Source organism: Periplaneta americana, chromosome 13 (genome assembly GCF_040183065.1).
Source record: "Periplaneta americana isolate PAMFEO1 chromosome 13, P.americana_PAMFEO1_priV1, whole genome shotgun sequence".
NCBI classification, from domain to species: Eukaryota; Metazoa; Arthropoda; class Insecta; order Blattodea; family Blattidae; genus Periplaneta; species Periplaneta americana.
Window position 1 is genome coordinate 47,606,768 of NC_091129.1, and position 25,617 is coordinate 47,632,384.

General features: G+C 32.8%; 1 long non-coding RNA gene across 1 annotated transcript; it reads left to right on the plus strand.

Moving 5' to 3' along the window:
* Positions 1-11,845: 11,845 nt before the first annotated feature.
* Positions 11,846-25,254, plus strand: LOC138711860 (uncharacterized). The gene is made up of 3 exons (XR_011335507.1): positions 11,846-12,001; positions 15,191-15,264; positions 24,651-25,254. It is a non-coding gene; the product is annotated as an uncharacterized lncRNA (long non-coding RNA).
* Positions 25,255-25,617: the final 363 nt, after the last annotated feature.

Genomic DNA, 25,617 nt, shown 5'->3' on the forward strand with positions numbered 1-25,617 from the left:
TTGAGAGGCATTACCTTCAATATTAAATTTTTTAAACTTTCGATTAAGAAAAATGAATTACTGAAGGAATAGGTAAAAGGGAAGGAGGGCAAGTCATTACTAATGTTATATCAGCTTTTGCACATTAAGTCGGAACTCACAGTAGATATCTGCTTTCACACAGCGTATTCTACATCTCAAGTATCTGCATCTGTTAGTTATTCTACTGTCTCATTTCGAACTATGAAGTTAACTTCTTGATTTTACTTACGATAATCAAGATCTTAGTTTTGTTTTATCTCCATCCGATACTACTCACAGCATTCATTTTGCTCCAGTATCATATAATCAGTCTCTCCTCTGATATATTGTGCAGAGAAGCTTGAGAACCACTCATGTCCTTACGAATTTCGTTGTAAAATGATTTCTCTTTGCTAATGAGATCTCTCACCTGTATCTCATGCATGTTTTGCAGATAGGTATGTTTGCTCCATTTATTTTCAAATTGTAGTTGACATTGCACATTCTGGATCTTTCTTCAGTCTTTTTACAGTGCTTTGCTGGATTCTTTCCAATAATATATCCACAACTGTGGACTAATAGTTACCACGTCCGACCGCGAAACCAGGGGGCCCGGGTTCGAATCTCGATCGGCGCAATTTAACTGGTTCAGTTTATATTATATCAAAGGGACTAATGTAGACCTACCATTTTTAATATCAATAAATTAGATAGTTTTCAACTAAAGACATAAATCACAAAAATATATCTCCCTGTCATTTTCATTATACTTTTCGTGTGCCTACAATCCACACGTTGAACACTGGATGCTCTGAAGTTAAATGTAAACTTTTCTCAACAAAACAAGAAAATCTGTGTCATCCTCGATTGTAGCTGCTCCTTGAGCAATGTCAGGATCGGATTTTTCAATATCAGTCAAAAGAATATCTTCATTACCCGAACTTTCTTCTTCTTATGCTTCTTCTCTGTTTAACTTCAGGTTTTTTCTGCCTCTCTTACGTCTTCTTTCTTGTCTTCTACTTTCTTCAGCAAGTCAGCCTTTCTGAAACTGTCCTTTTTTTGGAACTTGGTCTGAGAGACAATGTTTATAATTAAAGATAAAAAATAGATCATTCTGGTTAGAGGTATCAGTCAACTAAGACTTGCTCCCTTTTACATAATAACACAGCTTAGTGCATCAGTCAACCAAGACTTGCCCCCCCTTTACATACTATACAGTTAATATGAACATTAATATTTTAGTAATTCAATTACTCGTGTCACTCAGGTAATTGCGTGAGCAAGCTCATAATTCTTGATACTCGCGACGCAAACACACCTCTAATAAGACATTGGTTAGTTATTCATTTTGTTTCAATAACTATGATACTATTCTAAGAATATTATTCAACGTTCAGAACAACGTCTTAGAGAGGGAACTTGATGGTGCTGCTATATCTTAAGAAACGAAAGGTATAAGACCATAGATAATAATAATTATTATGCTGATGTCAAAATACATTAAAATGAAGTCATAAAGAAGAAGCATCAATGGACGACAGCACTGCAGAACCAGGCTTCCAAAATAAAAAGGATTTTGAAATTCAGATGAAAGTGTTAAAATAAACACACCATCAATGGTATAAAACGTGAAAAACAAGTTTTGTATATTTTTAACGTTCTGAAAAACTTTCAAAACGCACTGAAAATACTAGACTAGTGGTATTATGAATGGCGTCCTCAATACACCAAATGTTTCGACGAAAAGAAAATGAAGCGAAAGAGGAGGGAGAAAATACGTTCCATCGAGGACGATACCAGATAGATTATGTAGAGGAAGAAAAAGAAAAGTAACTTGTAATACTTGTGAATAGCATGCCACGACAGGTGGTAATAGACATTCAAGAGGTATTGGAATATTGGCAACTTAGCAGGTTGAACTGCATACTTGAGAAGTTTAACGGAATTTATTTATTTGTTTTGTTTATTATTTATTTATTTATTTATTTATTTATTATTTATTTATTTATTTATTTATTTATTTTTGGTTTATTTTACGAATCTGCATGCTGTATCAACATCACACGATTATTTATCTTCTGAATGAAAGGTGATAATGTCCGTGACATGAGTCCGGGGTCTAGCACTGAAAGTTACCCAGCATTTGCTCGTATTGGGTAGAGGAAAAACTCCCAGAAAAACCTGAACCAGTTAAATTGCGCCGGTCGAGATTCGAACCCGGGCCCCCTGGTTTCGCGGTCGGACGCGGTAACTATTAGTCCACAGTTGTGGATATATTATTGGAAAGAATCCAGCAAAGCACTGTAAAAAGACTGAAGAAAGATCCAGAATGTGCACAGTCAACTACAATTTGAAAATATATGGAGCAAACATACCTATCTGCAAAACATACATGAGATACGGGTGAGAGATCTCATTAGCAAAGAGAAATCATTTTACAACGAAATTCGTAAGGACATGAGTGGTTCTCAAGCTTCTCTGCACAATATATCAGAGGAGAGACTGATGATATGATACTGGAGCAAAATGAATGCTGTGAGTAGTATCGGATGGAGATAAAACAAAACTAAGATCTTGATTATCGTAAGTAAAATCAAGAAGTTAACTTCATAGTTCGAAATGAGACAGTAGAATAACTAACAGATGCAGATACTTGAGATGTAGAATACTATAAATAGTAACATGAGATGCTTCCCGGAAGTCGAAAAAAGGAGAACAATGACAAAGGAAGTTTTAATAGGAAAAGGAGCTTCTTGTGTGGACTTGTGGAGAAAGAAATCGGGGAGAGACTAGGGAATTGCTTTGTTTCGACTGTGACATTTTATGGGCAGATACATGGAAAATAAGATGAAGAAAAGCGACTGGAAGCATATGAAATGCGGATATGGAGAAGAATGGAGTGTCTGAAATATACGGCCAAAATAAATGATTTTGTGCTGGAAGAAGTGGATGAAGAAAGATTAATGCTGAAAATGATAAGGAATAGTAAAAGAAGTTGGCTGGGTCACTGGCTGCGAAGAAACTGCCTCTGAAGTATGCACTGGAAGGAATGGTGAACGGGATAAAAGCTCGGTAGAAATATGTATTAGATGCCATACTACAATGAGAAAAGTGGATTTTATGCGGAGACTAAGAAAAAAGCGTAATATAGGAACGATTGGAAAATGCTGTGTTTGCAATGAAAGATGTACACTTGAGTAGATAGCAATGAGCGAATAAATTAATATGAATATTCTGATATTGATGAAACCAATATACAGCTAAGCCTGTATATTTATTATGCCTAAACACTATAATCTCTGTGGTGTGCTAAGAGGAGTGTTATATTCGTATTAGCCCAGAGGGTATTTAGCGACCCACTTAAGGGAATTTTTTTATAATTCGTGGGTGCGCGGACAATAGGGCATAAGCCACAAAAACTTAGTTGTGAGAAATTTCAAAATAACATTTTGAAGAAATACGTGGGATCACTGATACAGATTTATTCACATGGAAATTAAATAAGATTGCAGCTCTTTTCTAGTACCTTCAAATGATCAATAATTGTTTTTCACAGTAATGTTATGCTCACGTCGAAAGGACTGGGGACCCTTTTTGCATATTTTCATTATTTGACTTATTTTCTTTTTTACAAAATACTTCTCATTTTTAAGTTATAAGAAAGTGGATAAATTTAGTTGATTGACACAAAATGTTATTTGAATGTAAATCACTGTAGTATGAATACTCTGCAATATATTTCAGTTGTATAGTGCATTCTTTCAAATTATTATTCATAACAATTGCTGATTTTAGAAAATTTTAAACAAAACTAAAACAATGACTTGATATTGAAATATATATGATGCAATCCTATAGTGAAAACGTAGTTATGTTTTTAATTGCAAATGTTTATGAGAGAATTTAGTGCACATGCTTCTCTTGTTCCACCGGATAGATGTAGAAAGCGACAGAGGCAAACAGGAAACTGGAAAAGAAACAGAATGCACGAGAAATGTAATTAAATTGAACCTATTAACAAGACCTCCACGTTTGTTTACATTCGTTTTTATGTACACAGTTTCACTCATTTGTGAACTTTTATTATTATTATTATTATTATTATTATTATTATTATTATTATTATTATTATTATTATTATATACTTCAAGACTTTAGACACAGAAAGATGTGTGAACTTTGGAAATCTGTATATAAATAGAAATAAATTAAAAATATATTATTACAATCAACATCGAAGCTATAATTATTTGGCATTGTAATTGTTACTGGTATTCTATTCCCATTCTTACACACTTCCCAACTTGCAAGTACAATATAAAAATATCCTATTTTACAACATTATGAATGACTGATATAAGGCTAATATCAGATGACTGTGGTGGGCAAAATAAAAACATCACATTGATTGGTATTATAAGAAAATGGCAGAGCTCTAGGGCTCCACTTAATTTAAACAAGTACAACTTATTTTTCCTGTAATTGGCCACTCCTGTAGTTTTTGCATACATTGAGAAAGCTACACGGAACAAAGAAACAATTGTTGGTCCTGAATAATATTTCAAAAGCTACAGCCAATTGACATTTCTCATTTCAACACTGTAAACGGTGTTTTATAAACATAACTAAATCTAATGTCATGATTTATGATTCAAGGGAGGAGCATTATGCGAGTGAAATGAATTACATAAAATATGTGATCAAAGGGGTGCCACTGTTAAAGATATTATTACGTCAGCAGTACTCCCTAAAATAGTGAAAATCAATCCCAAGAAAGTGACTGGTTTTAATAATCTTTACATTAAACATAATGTTCAAAACTGGAAAGAGTTGGATAGAATGAAATGTTATAGGATTAATATTACATAAACTGGAAATGAGCATGTTCATAATGATTGTGATTATGAAGGAGCTCCAGATGACATCTTGTAAAAGTTAAAAGTTTCGTGTTTTCAGCCATACAGAACATTTAGTTTGTTTGTTGCATGGGGTTTCGCGGCAGTGTACCCTATCCATAAAGTAACAGCCATCGAAAACCATGTGATTTGAATCATCAACCATCTCCGCCTCAAATGATCAGCTAATTTTACCAACCATTTACGAATTCTTCGCTCTACATGCTTGAAAACTATACGCGGAAGCTCGATTCCTTTCTAATTTGTGTTTACGGAGGTAAACTCTGTTACTTTTGGCCTAGAAAGATAATCGGAATGACTTGAGAAGTAACAAGCAATGATAATTTGTTCGAGTTACAAGTTCTTGTCCCACCCCCAGGTCAACATTGGACAGAACCACCCCAAATTCCTGTCCTCTCTCATTTCAGGTTCACGGATTTGAACTCTGTGACTGGCGGCCTGGAATACAGCATCTGTAGCGACCAGTGAAGTGGCGAGCATTATTGCCTGCTCGAGCCTCGAGATCCGGAATCATCTCCAGCTCATCTTATGCTAGATCCAATCTAATATCCTGGCACATGGTGAAATATAATTCGGGATATTATACAGAAGAAAAATGAGCACCCATCTCCATATTATGTCCTCAGGCACAGAGTGCCATAATTTATTAGAGTGATTTCATAACCGTCTGGGTATTATCCCAAATTGAGGCAATTCTTTCTGTCTATTGGTACATTAAATATTTCATTTTATGCTATTCTAACTCATTTTGTAACAGATAAATATTACTGTTATGTATGTCCCCTAGAAAAATAAAGAATAATAGTATTAGAATCAAAATCTTTGTGATAATTTTCTTATGATAATAATATAACAAGTGACCAATTAATAATTTTCATAATATTAAATCTGCCATTTCACGTTGTTTCTATAAGAATCTAAGACAAATGACGGGATGCGCAATAAGATAAATGGGCCACTGACCCACATCCGCTTCCAGTACACTAATTTCCACATTTTCCATATTAAAACCTTCTGAAATCGGAGCCTTGAATCCAGCATGTTGCCTTCTATTCTCCAATACGAGTTTCTCGGGGTTTCATCAGCACAGCACAAAGGCTCGATCCCTTCTCTCCTTTCCCTACCCTCTGTTTAGACTCTTATCGTCTTCTGATATGCTGAACTATTGCTGTTCTGTCGTGCTTCTTCCCACATTAATTTGGTAGCTATTATGTAACGGCCATTTTCGTCATCCCTCTTCATAATTCTACAATATTATGTTTTATGGAACGGTGAGAATCGGAGTGAGACAGTAGCCAACAGAGTTCGAGATGCCACACAAATTCCACAATTTTGGACATCTGGTCGCAATCTATGGCTGACCACTAGGATCCAGAATACAAAGCAGAGATTAAATTAAAAATAAAATATGATTGCGGAGAGAATATGGCACAATGATAAATTTAAAAATAAAGCACAATTTGATTTCGGAGAAACATGAGATGAAAATACATTGAAGAGTAATGAAATGAAGTAAAAAATAAATTGCATAGTATTACACAAGCGATTGTGTAAAATAGATAATGAATTCCTCAATACCATTAGACAAATTTTGCTAATGTCCTCATTAGAAAATTTAAGAGAGAGGAGAATGGTTTTGGTTAACTTAAATGAAGTTCCCCTTGAGCCAAAAAGAAGTCCTTTCACTTCCCATGTACTGTACTAATATTCATTTTGTACCTCTCACTGAAGTGAAGAATACATGGGTTGTAAATAGACTTCTTTTCATCGTTAACGTTATTGGCTTGTTGATCATCCTTCTCAAAACGGACAGTGAGGTCAAGAATGATGCTTCTTTGATTCCGGCGATCATTGGCTATAATGTCTGCTCTTCTCGTTGACCCATTCTCAGCCAAGCACTGCACGTCTTCGTAAACCTCCCACTTTCCCTTCCGAAGAGTGGTTGCGATGGAGCTTCTCACTTTATGGTGGCGATTGTTCCTCAGTAGTTGTCCTTTAGGGCAATAACCCAAAACATGCCCAAGGGTTTCTACTTCGCTGCATCCTGGATGACGACACTTTTGATATTGAAAGGAACGACCTGGCACCGATCGTACTGCTGCGATGTTTGTGGACATCTTTATGGCATTGGTCCACTCTGAGGATGATATCCCTCTTCTATTACTAATCCAAGAGTTGTTTTTTTATCTTCACTGTAAGTTACCACTCCTTTGCCTTTTTGTGGAAGACTACACCAATTATTAAACGAGCTCCGCCGTAGCTCAGATCTTAAACTTCGGCCTGTCATCAAATGTGCTTCTGCGTTGTTGGGAATGTTCAATTGCGAAAGAGCTTCTTGTTTTTCCGTTTCAAGATTCCTGCAGGAATGGAGATGTTCGTCATTTATTTTTAAAAGACTTCTGGCAATGTTAGAGTGTTGGAGGTGTACTTCCCATTCAGCATTAAATAAACCAAGGCCACGAAGATTCTTCGGATCATATAGCACGTCATTCGGACAATCGTGCGGTAAACCCACAATTTCCTTAGCACCTGTCCGTACAATTTTATCAATATCGTGTAAGAAAGATTTTGGAATATTATTCAGTGGTGTACTTTGGAGCGAATAAATGATCTTAGGCCATATATACTGGTTCATAATATTCAGTTTTTGATCAGGTTTTAGTAAATTAGTGGTGGTTAACTTTTCAGTATCTTTACCAAAGGTTAGAATAATACTTGGTTGATCAAATACAATTTCTGCAGAAAATGTAATTCCCAAATATTTGACGATTTCACCCGGTCCAATAGAATTAATTATATTTCTACAATTCAAAGTGATAGTGTCTTGGCTGAGATTACCATTTTTAATGTTAATGAGACTACATTTTTGGGGGTTAATATTCAAACCAATTTTTGATAAATTATGAATCGTCAAATCCGTTAATATAGAAACTGACACAAGGTACTTACTAATGAGGGCCAAATCATCGGCGAAGGCAAGAATTGCGACAGGGCTAACAGTAGGAGATAACTGGTAACCGTATTCTTGGGCTGTTTCAGGTTCAGTTAATTCCTTAAGAATATTATCAATAGCCAAGTTGAAGAGAACCGGGGATAAAGGAGAACCCTGAGCTACTCCTTTATTAAGGTATATGTCACCACTTTTATTTAAGCCTGTTTATATTTTGATAATGTTATCTTCCATTAAATTAATAATTAATTCTCTGAGATTGTTTGCATATCCACATGGTAGAGAGTTGTTTTAAAGTCTCATGTCCTATATTGTCGTAGGCTTTACTTATGCCTATATCAAGGAAAGCTACGCAACAGCTCTTCTGCCCCAATGTTGCATCCTGAAGATACCCGTTGATAACTGATGAATTTATATGAGTGCCAGGTATAGATTTGTCAAGTTAACAAAATTGCGGAGAAATTTATCAGGAACCTTCTCTATTATTCTTCTCACTCCTCAAAATATTAATATCGGCCTCCAGTTCGTCAACTTGTCTTCTTCACACCTTTAAACAGTAAAATTGTCCTAGCTGTCTTAAGAACATGAGGACATCTTTTAAACTTCAACATGGCATTAGCAAGTAAACAATGTACTTTACTCGTCTTTTGTTCCTTGATTGTTCTCATGATTACACGTTCCGGACCAGAAGATGTGTCAACTTTAATTTTTGAGATTGCCATATTTATATCATGTTCAGATATCTGAATATCCTCTTTTGAAGATATAGGATCAATAAGCTCTAGTGGTGTTAAGTCATTTGTTTTACCAAACCTATTTGTAAAATATTCAGAAATATTACTAATAGGTATTTTACACATTTTATTATTTTGACTATTCATTATGTATCTCACTACTTTACGCCGTTGATTAAAATACTGATGCTGAGCCACTTCATATTGATATCGTTCTTTATGTTGTTTTCGTTTTCTTGCAGCTAATCTACCAGGATTTTTAGTAGATAAGTGGGAAATATGCCTTGTTTCCTTATGGTCTTTAAGTTTGTTATAATAACGTACTGCAGGATGTCTAGGCCTGGCAAGTTGTTAATAGCATTTGCCAAATATTGAATGAAATCAACGATGATTTTCTGAAACTCTTCCACGTCACCATTATTAATAACAGCCGTAAATTTATTTTCAAAATTCACAATACCTTGAGATTTACAATTTGGTGGGCTTGTGTGTGAAGACTGTAACTCAGTATCCCGAAGATCATTTCCATTTTCCTCTCTCCCAGGACTAAACTATTTCCAACTAAAGATTGAAGTAGACGTAAACAAAACCGAAATGTATTACTCCGCAATCGCAAGCTAGCTACCAAAGCAGCCACCAGGGCGCATTATTTTCAGCAAGTGAGCACGCAGGGTAGCCACCGTCTGATATATTGCAGACATTTCAACACATTTATTGAACTAACCTGTAAAATGCTCACAGAGGGTTAATATTTATTATTTCTCTACTGGGAATAGTGGATCTTCTTTTTCTGTAGATTCGTGATTGAATGTTATTCTTTGAAGAGTGGAGAATTTCTTTAATTCTACAGAAATTTATTTGAGGTTCGCAACACTGAATCTCGCACTGTGTTATACCAGCTGTGCTGATGTGCTCTGTGAAGCTGCAAGTCACTTTGGGAGGGATTTAATGCCTATTACGCATGCGCGTTGCCATAATACACGTTACAATGATTTAACACGCAATGTCTGAAACTACTAATCTAAACATGTTGTTTAAATCGTAATAAAGTGTGCTTATAAGCATGTTTAATTCATTCGTATTCCATGTATATTATACATTTTATTATTTTAGAAGGAACTATTTTAATGTGAGGAAGAAGATGACAAGCATGAGTTTAGAGACGTTGTGCGTCCAATAGCTAATCAGGAACCATTATGCCCCGTGCATTTATTTACATTTACTTCAATCTTTAGCTGGAAAGAGAGTAGATGCATAAGAATGTCCCTTCAACTGGTTAGGTGCTTTGTTCGCATTATATTTATATGTAATGACCTTGCGGTGAACATCAGGTTGCGCTTTACTTATATGAACGGATACACTTTTGAAGAGTTTACCACAATATTCACACCGTTGGGTATTTTGGCTATTATTCATTAGTATAAGTTACATGGCTGGTAATGAACAAACGTAAATTGTTCAAAAATAAATTGAAGATATCATTAATGAACTAAGTTATTAATAAAGCATGTCACACTACAAAATTTCACTTTCAGAATCTTGATAAGTACGCAATCTTGATTTATATAATTGAATATGTGGTAACTAAGTAAACAAACAACTAGTCCTGATAAGAACTATTATTTCTGTTGTAAATTCCGATAAAGATGTTAAATTTCTTTATACCAACACTAAAACAGGTAGATAAGCGTTGGTTCGAACTCATGAAGCTATTATAGAAATATATTAGTTCCGAGAATGTTAATTATATTACAAAATTATATGCTTATAAACGTATTCCATCAAACTAATGTCAAGGCCTCCTTGATGCTTCTTCTCAGCCTCAATTTCTGGAGCAAGAAATAATAATAATAATGATAATAATAATAATAATAATAATAATAATAATTATTATTATTATTATTATTATTATTATTATTATTATTATTATTAATATGACTTATTACTTTGAATATTGTCATGTATTTACTGGTCCTCTGCACATTTAAATTTTACTTCCATATTTAATAATTCCCAGAACCTTGCCTGGCTTTGTACCAGAAAACAACAGAAATTAATTCTTGTCTATTACAGCATAATATGAATAATCACCACTTAAGAATTTAGTAATAATAACAACTTTTCAATGTTGAATTCTTAACTAAACGACAAATTACTACAAGTGGACTCGAAACTAGCTAACTAAGATAATTTTCAATTTAACTCAAAACGATTTCCATTATAACCAAATTATTAAGTCATACAAAGTGTTAGAATTGTATGAATAACTATAGTGCACAAGCGTAAATAACTGTATAAAACTACTAAAACTGTACAAAACAACACACACATATATAGAAATTAACTCAAATTACACATTTACGTTATACATATCAGACTCCAAGTAAGATAGTGCTGCAACTAAAAAATTGTGATTTCTAAATATATTCTATTTCTTAGTAAAATTTTGCTGCAAAATAATTTTAATAAGTAGGTGTCAAAACCTTTGATAACATACTATTTTACTAGGCCTATTAGAATTTCGTACGTCCAATAATTAAAACGGCGTTGAAAATAATTTAATATATGCTTTTTGACATACGACAGAATTTTACTCGGTGCGCAATATGTGCATAGTATTTAATTAAAAAAAAAACTTTTCTTCTTGTTATCGACAGTCTGCATTTAGTTTTGTTATATCCTGCTCTCATGAAATTCTATATTATCATATTGCATGCAACGTTGTTTAGGCCTTCCATGTCTAGTTGACCACGATGTTTGTAATTGAAAGCAATTTTGGGTAATAATATGATGTATTTGAGTTACCACTTTAAGTGCCTAGACTGGATTTGGGAATTGGCATTTTCTTCCATATAAACGAAATGTTACGGAGTTGTCATAATTAGTAAAGCATCTTGTAGTTAACATTAATTAAAGTCCTTATAACTGCATTTCTCCTGTTTTATAGGACGATTTTTGCATTAAAATAAAGAATTTTATAGGTCTCTCTTTTATGTGTACCGCTAAAATACAATATAACCTTTACATTGATCGTATTCCAGTTTTGTAAGATAGTTCCATTACAAAAGAATATTATTTTTAACGTAACCTTCGACTGTTAATCTCTTGTAGGAAAAGAAACTTGTCTTATCAACAGAATGTCACAATTATATAATTACGTTTTAAGGCCTTTTTTGTAACAAAAAGATATAGACGTCACATTCTTGATACCCGCATTTCGCATTTGACACGTAAAACCTGTAATTCCTATATAAAGAATTGAATTGGGAAAACAGTCACATTTTTCTGTGTCATTCTACACGACAGCAAGTGCCATTGGCAACACTATAAACCCTCTACAATGATGAAGTTATCCTTTTTCACTGTGCTGGTTGCTTATGTGGTTTTGATCACTTTCGTAGGTAAGTACTTACAGTCATAAGTTTAAACAAAATTCATTTCAATTCGAACTATAAATTCTTAAAGAAAGTTAAAGTCATTTTAAATGGCTTGCAATGGACAATTTCCACTACAAAATTTTCTTGTCAATACGAATATCACTAAAAGATTAGGGAGTATTAATTTGTTTCACAAACATGTTGGCAAAATTTCGGTATACGAAAACTTTGTTTTCAGAAAGAAAGAAGATACATTTATTGTTGTACTTTTTGTAGTATATTTCTTTGCAAGACTTTAAAAAGATTATACTTTCTGATTTATGAGATGAAAGCAACGCTGCAATCCGCATGACTTTTTTCACTAACTATCCGAAGCAATTACTCAGAATAATTTTTTTAATTTTCTAGAATTCAATTATCGGTTATTGACCAATATACATATGAATTTCGAGAACTCTATGGAGAACTAATCATTTCGGCTAATTGGCATTAAATAGTTGTTCAGTTGTTCAATCACCGTTCCACGGGGTTAACCAATCACGAGCAAGAAAACACTAATTAATCCAAGTTAAGACATGCTCCATTATGCTGTGAATTTAAAAACAACTGAGAGTTTAAAAGTATTGCATGTAAATAGCAAAGACAAAACACTGTTACCAAATCCAAAACTAATACGCATTGTTCCCATTATAGTACCAAATTTCAGCATTTAAAACAATTCACATAAATATCACACAACTCTTCAGATTTATATTTCTGCTATATTTAAGTACACAAAATTTTAACGTTCCTAATTTTGATGGATAAACGAGGATGCTGGAATGTAATTCCTTCGCATTCTTTAGCATAAAATATAATCAGTGGACAATTAAATCCTATAGATTCAAAATCCCATACATCCACTTTCACAAATTGAACATTAACAGTAACTTTTGGCAAATAAAGAGAATTTTCAACCTAACAGTGACTTTAACAAACCTTTTGCTTTAAATTTATTGACTTTTTGGATTCAAACTGTATAAATCCTTCCAATTCTTTCTTAACAAGAATTATGTGGGCATAAATCAATTGTGAACAAAATTGTCTTTAGAGGGTTTTGAATATTGAAATTCAATTGCTGATATATAATTAGTGAATGTTACACCGGTATTAACTCATATTCTGCTAATGTCGAATGACATTTTACAACTTTGCAATAATATTTAGTAATGATTAAAATTAGATCCTTTCAGTTCCAGTAATTTCATTGAGAATAAAGCAACAAGGTCATCGCAAGCATTTCTAGAGTTTTAATTTCTATAGCAAGTATTCAAGTTTCAATTTTTATAGTAATTATAACGTAAAAAGAGACATTATGCCAGTTATCACTGATACCATCGGAATACACGTATAGGTACCTAAATAACGCTCTGCAATTGTATTACTTTGATTAGTCAACTATAATTTTTATTCTAAATCTTGGATGCAGATTTATTTTCAGAATAATAACCTCCATGTATTATAACTAATTTTAATGTATAGGCTATTAGATGATTAGAAGTAATGTTACCGCAAAAAATGTGTAATCCATGATAATATATTTCATGATATATTTTCAGGCATTAATTCGTAGGGGCGTCTGTATTCTCCTGTATTCTCGCGCTCCCTCTCTTCTGTGGGACGCGTGACCGACTCTCGACGTGCCTGTCACATTAATTAATATATAACAATAAATATATACAGCATAAATATTTAGACGGAGTATACAATTTTCACTTATCTCGTTTGGCTTAATCGATATACTTGTTTTACTAATATTTTGTCATTTTATTAGGGACAAGACATACGTTCATTACATTAGTTATCCACTAAATGATGGTAGATTACCGCATTATCTCGATTACAAATTTAATTAACTCTTATGAGTATTTACTTGTACCATTCAGTAGGAAAACATGAATGTATAGAAATGCCATGAAGAGCAAATTATTATTTTGAAAAATATTAATGAACAAGTACATTTTTGTCATATGTAAAGTTTCACCTCTACGAAATGCTCTGTAAACCAACATAGTATTTTTTTTGGTTTTAGGGAAAGTCTTACTCTTCTCTTTTTACCAAGTAAAGTTGTATAAATCCGGCATCTTCATTTAAAATTATCTTGAAAAAACGGTATATTATTTTATAACCTTCAAAGTCCTCCTTAAGCAGTTGAAGTGCAGTGTTAAAACGTCCTGCATAGTAAAAAAATTCTACAGAATTTTCTTTTCGATAAAGCTGCGATCAGTAGGCTATCACTTTCCATATGAGTAAGACATTTGTAGTCGATCATAATCAGATTTGAGGAGATATGTAAGTCCACTTCGTTGATCTTCCGTTATACGTTCGTTACCTTTAATTCTGCACTGACGCAGTAGCTTAATTTTTTTTTGGAAGTAGGCCTATCATTTTTCACAGACTGTTACATATTCTTCCCTCTCATTTCTTTGACAAAGTCAGCAGATTACTATGGTCGTGAAGAGTTAAATTCAGGGTTAGACATATCCTTTATGTACAAACGAAGTTAAGAATTTCTGATGTCGAAAAGGGATGTCGTTATGAATGACTTGTCTTCTTTTTCACACGCCATGAACACATTTCTGTACTTAACTCACAAAGTTCAACTGTACCGTAAATTAGAATGAATAGGGGCGAATTTTTATTATTTTTATTTCTTTCTGTCAAAGAGTAGGCCTAAATATAAGAATAAGATTATTTATTTGCTCAATCATTATGAATGAAAACATAAACACTTTTCTTATTATATTTAAACGTTGACAAAGAAATAAAAAATTATAAATCATCGTTCATATTTACGCCCTGCGTCCCTATTCACCCCATTATACGATATAGCATAACACAGAAAGAGGATAAATTTATCGTAGAGTATGTTTTGCTTAATAATGCTAACATAAGAACTCATTTTTGCCAAAGTTTGAAATACCCTCTTTTCACGCGCACCCACGAATAACCAAATTCGTATACATTTCACTGGGAATAACATTTCAATATATGAAATTAAACTAAAGTATTAACATGATATAACCCGGAAAAATATCTCATAAACTATATGCTCGGTACCGCTACTTTATTTGAGAATTAATACTATAATTCATTCTGCAATTTATTTTAATTACATGCAATATGCAATATCAGGAGTGAGTGTTATTAAGTACTTTATTCCTCTTTGACTAGGATACTATGAAGTACAAGCAGCAGATCCAACAGCAGCCCCAGGAAATGAAAAATCTGGTGGATTCGGGGACACTGTATGTATATAAATTGTTTTATTTTCATTATAAGCGTTTAACTTATTTTTATGAAGATCTTTTAACTTGTTTAAAACGAAAGAGATATAGTATGATTTATATTATATATCCTGTAAGAAATATAGGAGATACGTAGAATAAGTACTACATCGCATCCATGAGAATTACTGCCGTAACTACCAAAAGTTATGTAGAAAATCATTTTTTGGTCCTAAATAATTACCTGTGATGCTTATCATTTGTTATTAACGCAGAAAAATTCACTCCGGCGCCGAGGATCGAACCCGAGTATGTCGCAGTTTTACGCATTGTGTGCTCTAGCCACTGAGCCAAGCCGAAGTTCAACTCACCTCATCGGATCGAATCCCTCCCCTTTTTTTTTTTTTTTTTTTTTTTTTTGTGCGCACTCATAGATTATCCCGTTAACAATGCATATTGTAGGAGTCCCGAGCGTCAAGTCACTCAATATTGAATTTCGTTTGTTCACTTTCAAAGGAAATGCTCACTTTGTTTACAACAAAACACTATCATTGTAAAATAATTCTAACTAGAAAGTAAAGACGTGTTCTATAATTGGGGTCATCCACGAACCCGACCAGTAAACACGAAAAAATAATCAATATGATATTATGAAATAATAATTTTAATTGCAAAGGAAACTAAAATATTTTAGGATAACATTCTTAGGTTACTAGAAGGTCCCAGAGTGTATGGATATAGTCCCCAGGTAAGTGTCGAGAGTTAATCTAGCAAAGGAAATTATTAATATTCACGTCAGTTTGAGTACACTTCAAGACTTTACAGTATTACTCTGTTTTCTGAATATGAAGTTGAGAAATATGAACCAATTCATCTGAATGGTTATAGGCTACATGAATATACTTTTTCGTCAATATGCTGATGAATATATCCTAATCATTTTTGCTATTTAGTCAAAAAGTAAACAGTATGCGTAATGTAGTACATATCCAGTGAACGTTTATGTGAGAAAACATCTTGTGCATGAAGTATAAATATTGTGATTTTTGTCAATCATCGTGGATATTTATAAAGAAGTAAGAAACTGAAAATATTATTAAGAAAATCAGAAGTACATCCTGTTTTCTTCAATATGCCACCGAATATCTCTTTTAATACGTTCTACATATTTGAGATTTATGAATTATAAAGGAAATTATTTCTGGCACAAAATTAATATAATTTTACTTCACCTGGCACTTATGAATTTATTCTGTCTTAAATTTAAGTTTCCCATTTCTCCTAGAGTATAAATTATGTGTCTTATCTAACGAGGAGTCTTCCATCGCCGCATGTGAAACGATATGTAATATCTGATGATTTACCTTATATATTACGAGTTAGTTTCCAATATCCATATGCAATTTTTTCACTCATTTCCCTATATAATTTGTTATTGCTTGCACGTTACGTAACTTAAAAAGACATATAAGTATACTTTGAACTTTTAGGCTATAAAAAGCTTTATTTTACACATATAAAATACCTATGCTACTTTCCTGCTTACAAATACTGGTTCCGAAATCAGAAACCTTAAGAAGCTCAAGACAGCTTAGAACATCAGCTGTTGAAGTTTATGATGCGAACTGACGAAGAGATAATGATAACTATTAAATTATACACTTTTATGCCTGTTTCTGTGTTAGGTTAAGATATTTGATATAATGTGTTTTGTTTGTATCATTTCCATTTTAATCTGTGTGAATGTCCTTTTTAGAGAGTGGATGGATTTAATCATAGTTGAGGGTGTGAAACCAGCGAAGTAGGACTTGTTTTGTGAAGCACGTGCGGCCAAATGCCCGAATATTGGATTTAAGAGCAAATTCTAATAGTATAGTTCATTTGTATGTATAATATTGATGAATGAATACAACTGTATATCTATTTACTTATAGATTGTAAGGAATACGGAGGTTCATTGCCGCCCGCACATAAGCCTGCGCAAGATTAATCTAGACTCTACCATCATATCCCACCTCCTCAAAATCCATTTTAGTATTATCCTCCCAACTACATCTCGGTCAACCCAAAGGTCTCTTTACACTACGGTATCCCAATTAACAGTCTAGGCCTATATGCCTTTCTGAATTGAATTATGTACTGCATGTCCTGCCCATCTCAAACGTCTGCAGTTAATGTTCAAAATTCTATTACGTGAAGAATAACTTTCCGCTATTTTGAGAGCGGACTGGATAACAAAATCTTCCCGGCGAAAAATAACACGGACTTCGCATAATTTTTTATGCTATTAATTTCTTTCCGACTGTCATTCATATTTGTTATTGCTGGTTCAAGATATTTTAATTTTTCCACCCCTTGAAAGGAGAAATTTCCGAATTTATATTTCCATTTCGTAAAATGTTCTGGTGACGAGACATTATTAAATACTTGGCTTTTCGGAATTTACTTTCAAACCCATCTCCTTATTTGCTTCAAATAAAATTCCCTTGTTTTCCCTAATAGTTTGTGGATTTTCTCCTAACATATTTACGTAATTTGCATAAACAAGCAGTTGATGTAATCCGATCAATTTCAAACTCTCTCTGTTATCCTGCACTTTCCTAATGCAATATTATAGTGCAAAGTTAAAAAGTTAAGGTGATAGTGTATCGCCTTGCTTAGCCCTCAGTAAATTGGAAAGGCATCCGATTGAAACTGACCTATACGTACTCTGCCGTATGCTTCACTGATACATATTTTAAATAATCGAACTAGTTCCTTGGGAATACCAAAATGAATAAGTGTATTACACTAAACTTCTCTCTTAACCGAATCATAAGCCTTTTTGAAATCTATGAATAACTGATATACTGTACCCTTACAATCTCAGTTTTTTTGCAATAACTGTGGAATACAAAGTATCTGATCCCATAGTTGATCTATTACGCCTAAAATCACACTGATAAACCTCTATAATTGCACGTACATACAGTATGTAGTTAAACTTCACAAACGAATTTGGACAAAATTTTGTGTGGCGTCAACAAAAGTGATATTCTTTGAAATATACAACAGTAAAGTTAGTATTTTCCCCTTCTTAAAGATAGGTACAATAATTGTGGACTCCTTCCATTGTTCTGGTGAAGTTTACTTCTCCTAAATAGCAAGTAGAATCTTATAAATTTTACTAGATAATGCGCTTCCAACTTCGTGTATTAATTCTGCTGGAATTTGATCCATATCTGAATACTCGCACTTTTTCAGATTCTCTATCGCAATTTTGACTTCAGAAAGTGTGGGTTCTAATAGAAATGGCTCAGTAGTTTGTATTTGATCATTTATATTTGTCCTAAGTACATTTAGTAGTTGCTCAAAATAGTTTTACCGTCTGTTCCGAATTGAGTGAGAGTCTGCAAGCAAGTCACCACTCTCATCCTTGATCACGTTTACCATTACCTGATAAATGTTCTTAAATTCCTTTATGATCTTATATAAATCACTAATGTTTTATTCTTATCATTTGTTCTACCTCAGTATTTCCTTCAACTAATCTCTTTCTTTCTTCCTAAGTGTACGACTTGCTTCCCGTGTTTCATGGTGAACATTCCAAATAGGCCAGAAAAACATTACAGTTTACTCCGAAATACCACTTGTACGCATTAATATCACTTTATTCATAAAAATACCCGAAAATAATATTTTAGTATTAAATAATATTACAATCATTAACAGCATGAAGTGTATAAATTAAAAAAAAATTGGTAAAATCATTGATTTGCCTCAAAAACGAACTTTCTTATGTTGATAGTACATATTTTAATTTTAATTGAATTTATTTCATTTAGTGTTTTACCCAAGGGCAGCTCTTTCTTTGCAAGCCCAGCTTTCTCCATTCTTTCCTATTTTATGCCTTCCTTTTTGTTTACTCATTTGATCCTCATATCTTAATATCGTCTATCCTCTGATATCTCTTTCTGCCCCCAACTCTTGTCCCGTTCACCATTCCTTCCAGTGCATCCTTCAGTAGGTAGTTTCTTCTCAGCCAGTGACGCAACCAATTCTCTTTTCTCTTCCTGATCAGTTTAAGCATCAGAAATCTATTCATAATTTGTTCAAATTTCTCCTTCTAGTTTAATCGTCAGGATATCAGTATATATACGATTCTTTTCTAACTTTGCAGAACTAAAATTTTGTCGTAGTTAATCTGAAAGAATAATCTGGTGTGTTGTAAAATATCTATCAACAGATATTGAAGTGATGAGTGCAAAATTCAATTCATGTGCATTTCACATGCTTACATTCTTTTTGTACATCTGCATTCTTTCCATTTATAACATCTAATATTCTACATAGAACTTTATTGCATAGCGAGGAATTTTTCAACACATTAATATATTCGTGGTTATATAGGCTACTTGTCATTTCTGTTTCACTTTTTAATTTCATTTTCTGCTTCCATCATTATTTCAAGGTAATTTTGCTCTGTAAGGAATTCTCCGCTTGTTTTAGTTCGGTTATGATGTCAGGCAGAACAGGAAAATTAAAATATGTCACCATCTATATTTCTCTTCATAAAGCTATCCTGCAATAGTTCTTTCACACCTGTTACAAATGCTAGGCCTTCATTCTCTGCCGACAATTCATTAGGCGGTATGCATAAAACGTTGAATTTAGCTTTTCTATTACTTTAGTAAAGACTAAATATTAAAGCAATTACAATTTTTCGTATGCATAAATGTTAAGCATTTACAAGAAGAATTTCTTAGCTACTTGAAGCAATTACCATGCGGTATGCATCGACACTGCGTGGTCCCGTTTTTAGCGGGTGTACTCGAGCTAGACGTTTTAGTGGCGTGTCGTATTTATCGTATTATTGTGTATTTATCGTGTTTATGTATTGTAAACTGTAAAATAAATAGTAAAACATAAATAGCTTTAATATCTCAAAAACTGACATTGATTCTGATATAATGTTGAAAGAAGCCAGTTAAGTAAATAGTGTATGTGGAATAGGTTATTATTATTATTATTATTATTATTATTATTATTATTATTATTATCATTATTATTATTTACATTTTTATTTATTTATTTTTTCATTTACTCGTCCGGTCTCGTAAGGACTTAGTTCATTATGATTGGCAAGTAATACGTGTGATTCTTTATAAAAAGTGTACCCAAAATACAGTACAATCTATTGTACATATTGACAGAACAGCTCATGATGCTAGTGAATGTATGGAATTGGGACTGGAAGCGTTAACATCACACACGCAGGTGCAAAAAGAAAAAACTAAAAATTCTAAGTCTCATTCCAAGTACTGTTGAAGAAGTAGAGTCAATGAGTTGGACTGTAGGAGCGTTGCAACATTTATTTTTAGCCTAGCAACTAAAATTAACTCGTGTCGAACAAAAATGCACATATTAATAAATTATGAATTTGTTGTTTTGTTTATTACCAATCTCTATTTTGGAGCAGTAACAAAATATCTATTTATTAATGTAAATAATCAAATTAAATTAATAATTTTATTTAAGGGGATGACTAAAACGTGATCCCGAATTTTCGTCACCCGGTGATTTCGACATAGTATATTACATTTTATCACTGCAATATTTTGTCACCGATTCACTTTTGTCACCATCATATTCTGGCACCAAATCACTTCTGTCACCACCATATTTTGTCACTAACTTGTAAATCTTTAGAAGTCCATTAAACTGACATATATTTCTATCGATTAGGAGACAACAGTAATGGGCGTCGTGACGAGTACATTTCCTGATGTCACAGGGGCGCTCTGTCTCTTCGATTATTTAGGCCAAAGATTATGCAGCCGAATTCAAACAGAGGGATTATCAGGACAATATCTTGAAGGAGAACACACCGAACTACGAAGCCAGTTTTATTCCTTACTTGCATTGGTGTTTGTAATAGAGAATTATGTAGTTCACGCCTTCGATATTCTCCAAGAAAATGTTATGGTTGAGCTAACTCTAATCTTCGATTACTTTGAGGATAATAAAATTATGTTATTCGTCGTAGATGTGGCAGAGATAGGCAGCAGGCCATGTTGTTTCCAAATACATGGAATAGTTACATTCGTACAAGAGAAAATCTTCCAGAACAACAAATAATTGCGAAGCGTGGCATAGACGTCTCAGTACTTTCATTGGCAAAGCACATCCCTAATTTTACCATATCCTTCAGTGGCTACAAGAGAAGACTGCAAGTGTACATCAGGACATTGAGAAATTGGATGCAGGCCAGTCTTCACCCAGAAAAAAGAAGAAATACACGTCCTTACATAACAGAACTGCACGAATTGTCGATAGGTATGAAGCCTTTAGAACAGAATATAATATTTTTGGTTACTTGGTGCCATAGGTCAAAAGTTCAGTGGAAACTTTGGTTAAAACGCCATAGAAACATGATGAATATATGCAACTTCAAAATCCATGTCAATACAGACTATTAAAATTATTAGCTATGCAGTGATGGTTTTGGACTCATAATAAAAGCCGTCTGAATGTAATTTTCTGTATTATTTTGGTGACGAAATTACCTTAGTGTAAAAATGATGACAAAACGTATATGATGATAAAATATTTTCTGTGACAAAATCTCCTTAGTGACAAAAAACGTGACAAAATGTATTTGGTGGCCATAAAACTAATGACGAAATAAGGTGACAGACTATAACGGTGGCGAAATTTCCGATTACGAAAGCTCTAGACGCGACTAAAACTACATGCCACAAGTGTTAGATTTACCAGTATTAAAGTTATATGTATCAATGGATCACTTTGCAAGAAATTGTTGAGTTTAAACTATTTAATTCCAACAAAGATCACGTCTGAATGGATTATGTAATCCAGATACCAATGCAGTCGAGTGTACCTATAGCTAAAAAATAAATAAACAGGTACCACTTGGATTTAGCACTAACAAATCATTTGTTCAGAAGACGTTTGGAATTTTACATTGATATGTCCTTTATGCCTTATACTACCTCCAAAATTTCCAAGTTCTTTATGCACACCAACAACTTCATCAACGCTCACCTTAAAGACAGGATCTAATGTGTATCTTAAAAATATCCCTATTTTTTCCTATGAAAATAGAGCCGAACCACGTTCTTCTTCATTTCGTCCATGAAATGACCACTGAACTGCGTCACATTCTCTGTATGAAACATGTACAGTCATCTGAATACACTTTCTGGCAATTATCTTCTTGGTTTATAAGTCCTTTTTGTGAACGCAGTCATCTCCGTTGGCAGAAAATATTTCACTAACGTAGACAATCCATGAAAGATGTATGCTATAATTTTACTTAATAAAGACAAAAATTCTAAATGTAACTGTGCAGCTTATTTCCAAAAGGTACCAATTCCAACGGGATAAATTTTCGAGGAGAGTAAAGAAACTTACTGGAGCTGCAGTAGTTATTGTAATATATCAATATTTAATTTAGGGTTTATCTGGAACTCCTTGAAGTTTATTACAGCAAATTTTGTTCTATTTCACACTTCATGCAAAAGTTATTTGGAATTTTATTTTGGATATGATACATTTTGGTACAAAAATTAAAAAAGGTTAAGTACATTTTACCAAATATTTAAATAAATTTCAGTAATGAATTTTGTGACATTCAGTATTATTTACAAGGTTGTTTCACATATATGAGAACAATTAAGAATTAACATCTTGTGTTAGCAGCCAAAAGCAAAACATTTCACACATCATAATACACATCAATAATAATAATAATAATAATAATAATAATAATAATAATAATAATAATAATAATAATAATAATGAAGATATAGAAGATATATCTGAAACTAATTACTTCCACAACTCTGTTTTAAAATGAAAATTGCTTTAATTATTACCCAAGAACTAAAAGTAAAGTAAAAGTGTCATGTCATATTTCTCAGATTATTTTACATGTTAATATTTTGAGAAGAAAAATTCGCTCCTGCGCCGGGGATCCAACCGGGGTCCTTGATTCTACGTACCAAGCGCTCTGACCACTGAGCTACGTCTAATTCAATCCACGGCACCGGATCGAAACTTCTTCCTTCAGTGTTTCCCTATGTGGCCTGAGTCCAAGTTAGGCATGTATGTTTACGTATATGTCTAGTGTCAACTACCATTATACTAGGAGCGCAATCAGTTGAATGACTTATTTGGCCGGGATTCCGCAGTTATGATGCACTGCTAGCTGTCACTCAACTGAGTGTGCTCCTAGTATAATGGTAGTTGATACTAGACATATACGTCAACATATATGCCTAACTTGGAGTCCATATCGGTCCCTATCCTATAACTAACATTATATCGCACCTCCGTAAAATCCATTTTAATATTATCCTCCCATCTACGTTTCAGGCTCCTCAAAGGTCTTTTTCACTCCGGTCTCCCAACTAACACTCTATATGCATTTATGGATTCGCCCATATGTGCTACATGCCCTGTCCATCTCAAACGTTTGGATTTAATGTTCCTAATTATGTCAGGTGAAGAATACAATGCGTGTAGTTCTGCGTTGTGTAATTTTCTCCATTCTCCTGTAACTTCATCCCTCTTAGCCCCAAATATTTTCCTAAGAACCTTACTCTCAAACACTCTTAATCTCTGTTCCTCTCTCAAAGTACGAGTCCAAGTTTCACAATCACTTAGAACAATCGGTAATAAAACTGTTTTATAAATTCTAAGTCAAGCCAATTTTTCACTACTTTAATTACATTGCTATCATTTAAATAAATGTTATCCCAATATTCCCATTATATGTTACTACAGTATCATCTTCAAAGGAAAATATATTACCACCATATTTTTAGTTCAATTTTCAACAAATTATTAATATATATTATAAATAAGATTGGTCCTAATAATGTACCTTGTGGAATTCCAATATTGAACAATTCATAATTGCTATTATAATTGTCAATTTTAACTTTTTGATATCTATTTTCTAAATATGAACGAAAAAGTCTGAGTACAACTCCTCTAATACCAATGTTTTCTAATTTTGAATGAAGGGTATCGTGATTAATACTTGAAATATTACATGTGGAAGAATGTCTCTGTACTAATATTGTTTACAAAATTCAATTATTTGTTTTCTGTCATTGTTTTATACAATTTTTTCCCATATCTTACAAATATTTCATCGTAATTTCTTATTCCCTCTTTTCAATTTAGGTCTTCTGATACAATATGCTGTGGAATCAGTTTCACACTAATAATTTTCCACTATACTGTGTGATAATTTTTTTTATATTTTGCAGTATCGCCAGAGTATTTGAGTGTGAAGAAATACCCTGCAATATTTCTTTTCATATACTTCATGTCATATAGAAACCCATTCATGTTGTGTAATAAGAATTAGGTAACAAAAATGTCATTCTTTTTTGCAGATTATGGGGTTCGTGAGTGCAATTTTTAATTTTATTACTTCACTTGCAAAACTCCCAGTCAACATAACGGAAAGAGTTTTTGGTGGTATTTCTTCTATATTTTCTGGAGGCAATTCCACGGCATCATAGTTTAAATCATCGGTTTCGTCGTATTATGGTCATAGTTATACTTGTGTCTACACATGTGTATTTCATAAAAATGTAATGTAGCAAGTATTCAGCAATTATCGAATCTGACTGTAAAATAAGTTTGCTGGTTTGATAATACTATGTTGTAATTTATATTTCAGTAAGTATTGTGAAACCTCAGTTTAACGTTATGAAAATAAAAAAATTCAGTATTTATCTTTATTTTAATAATTCTCAAATTTATGTCATTAATTCACACTTCCATTCCACTACAATACTTTTATTTTTAATATATTACTGAAAAATTACTTACCACGAATATAACTGAGGTTTAACTGTTTATTAAAAAAATGTTAATAAGAATCATTTTCATTCAAAAGCACATTTCAAAAATAATTTATTGCACTTCAATGTAATCTTCTGGTGTCTATGATCTGCTGGAAAAATGAATAAAAGAACGTATTATGACCTTTAATTTGAGTCACATTTAATGATTTTCTTGTTTGTCCTTCCTTCCGTGCCATATCAATTTCCAATCAATTCAGTATACATAAATATTAGATACACTAATTTGTGAAATATATTATCATTATTATTATTATTATTATTATTATTATTATTATTATTATATTGTTATTAAACAGCGAACAATGAATAATAATAATAATAATAATATTAATAACAATAATAGTAATAATAATAACGCTTAATTATTTCCAGAGGATAAAAAGGAAATACATGATAATATAATGTTAAGAGTAAAGAAATGCTTTCAATTATTTGTTTCGGTGGCTACATAGGCATTCAAAATCCTTAATACAGCATTTACGTTTAGTAG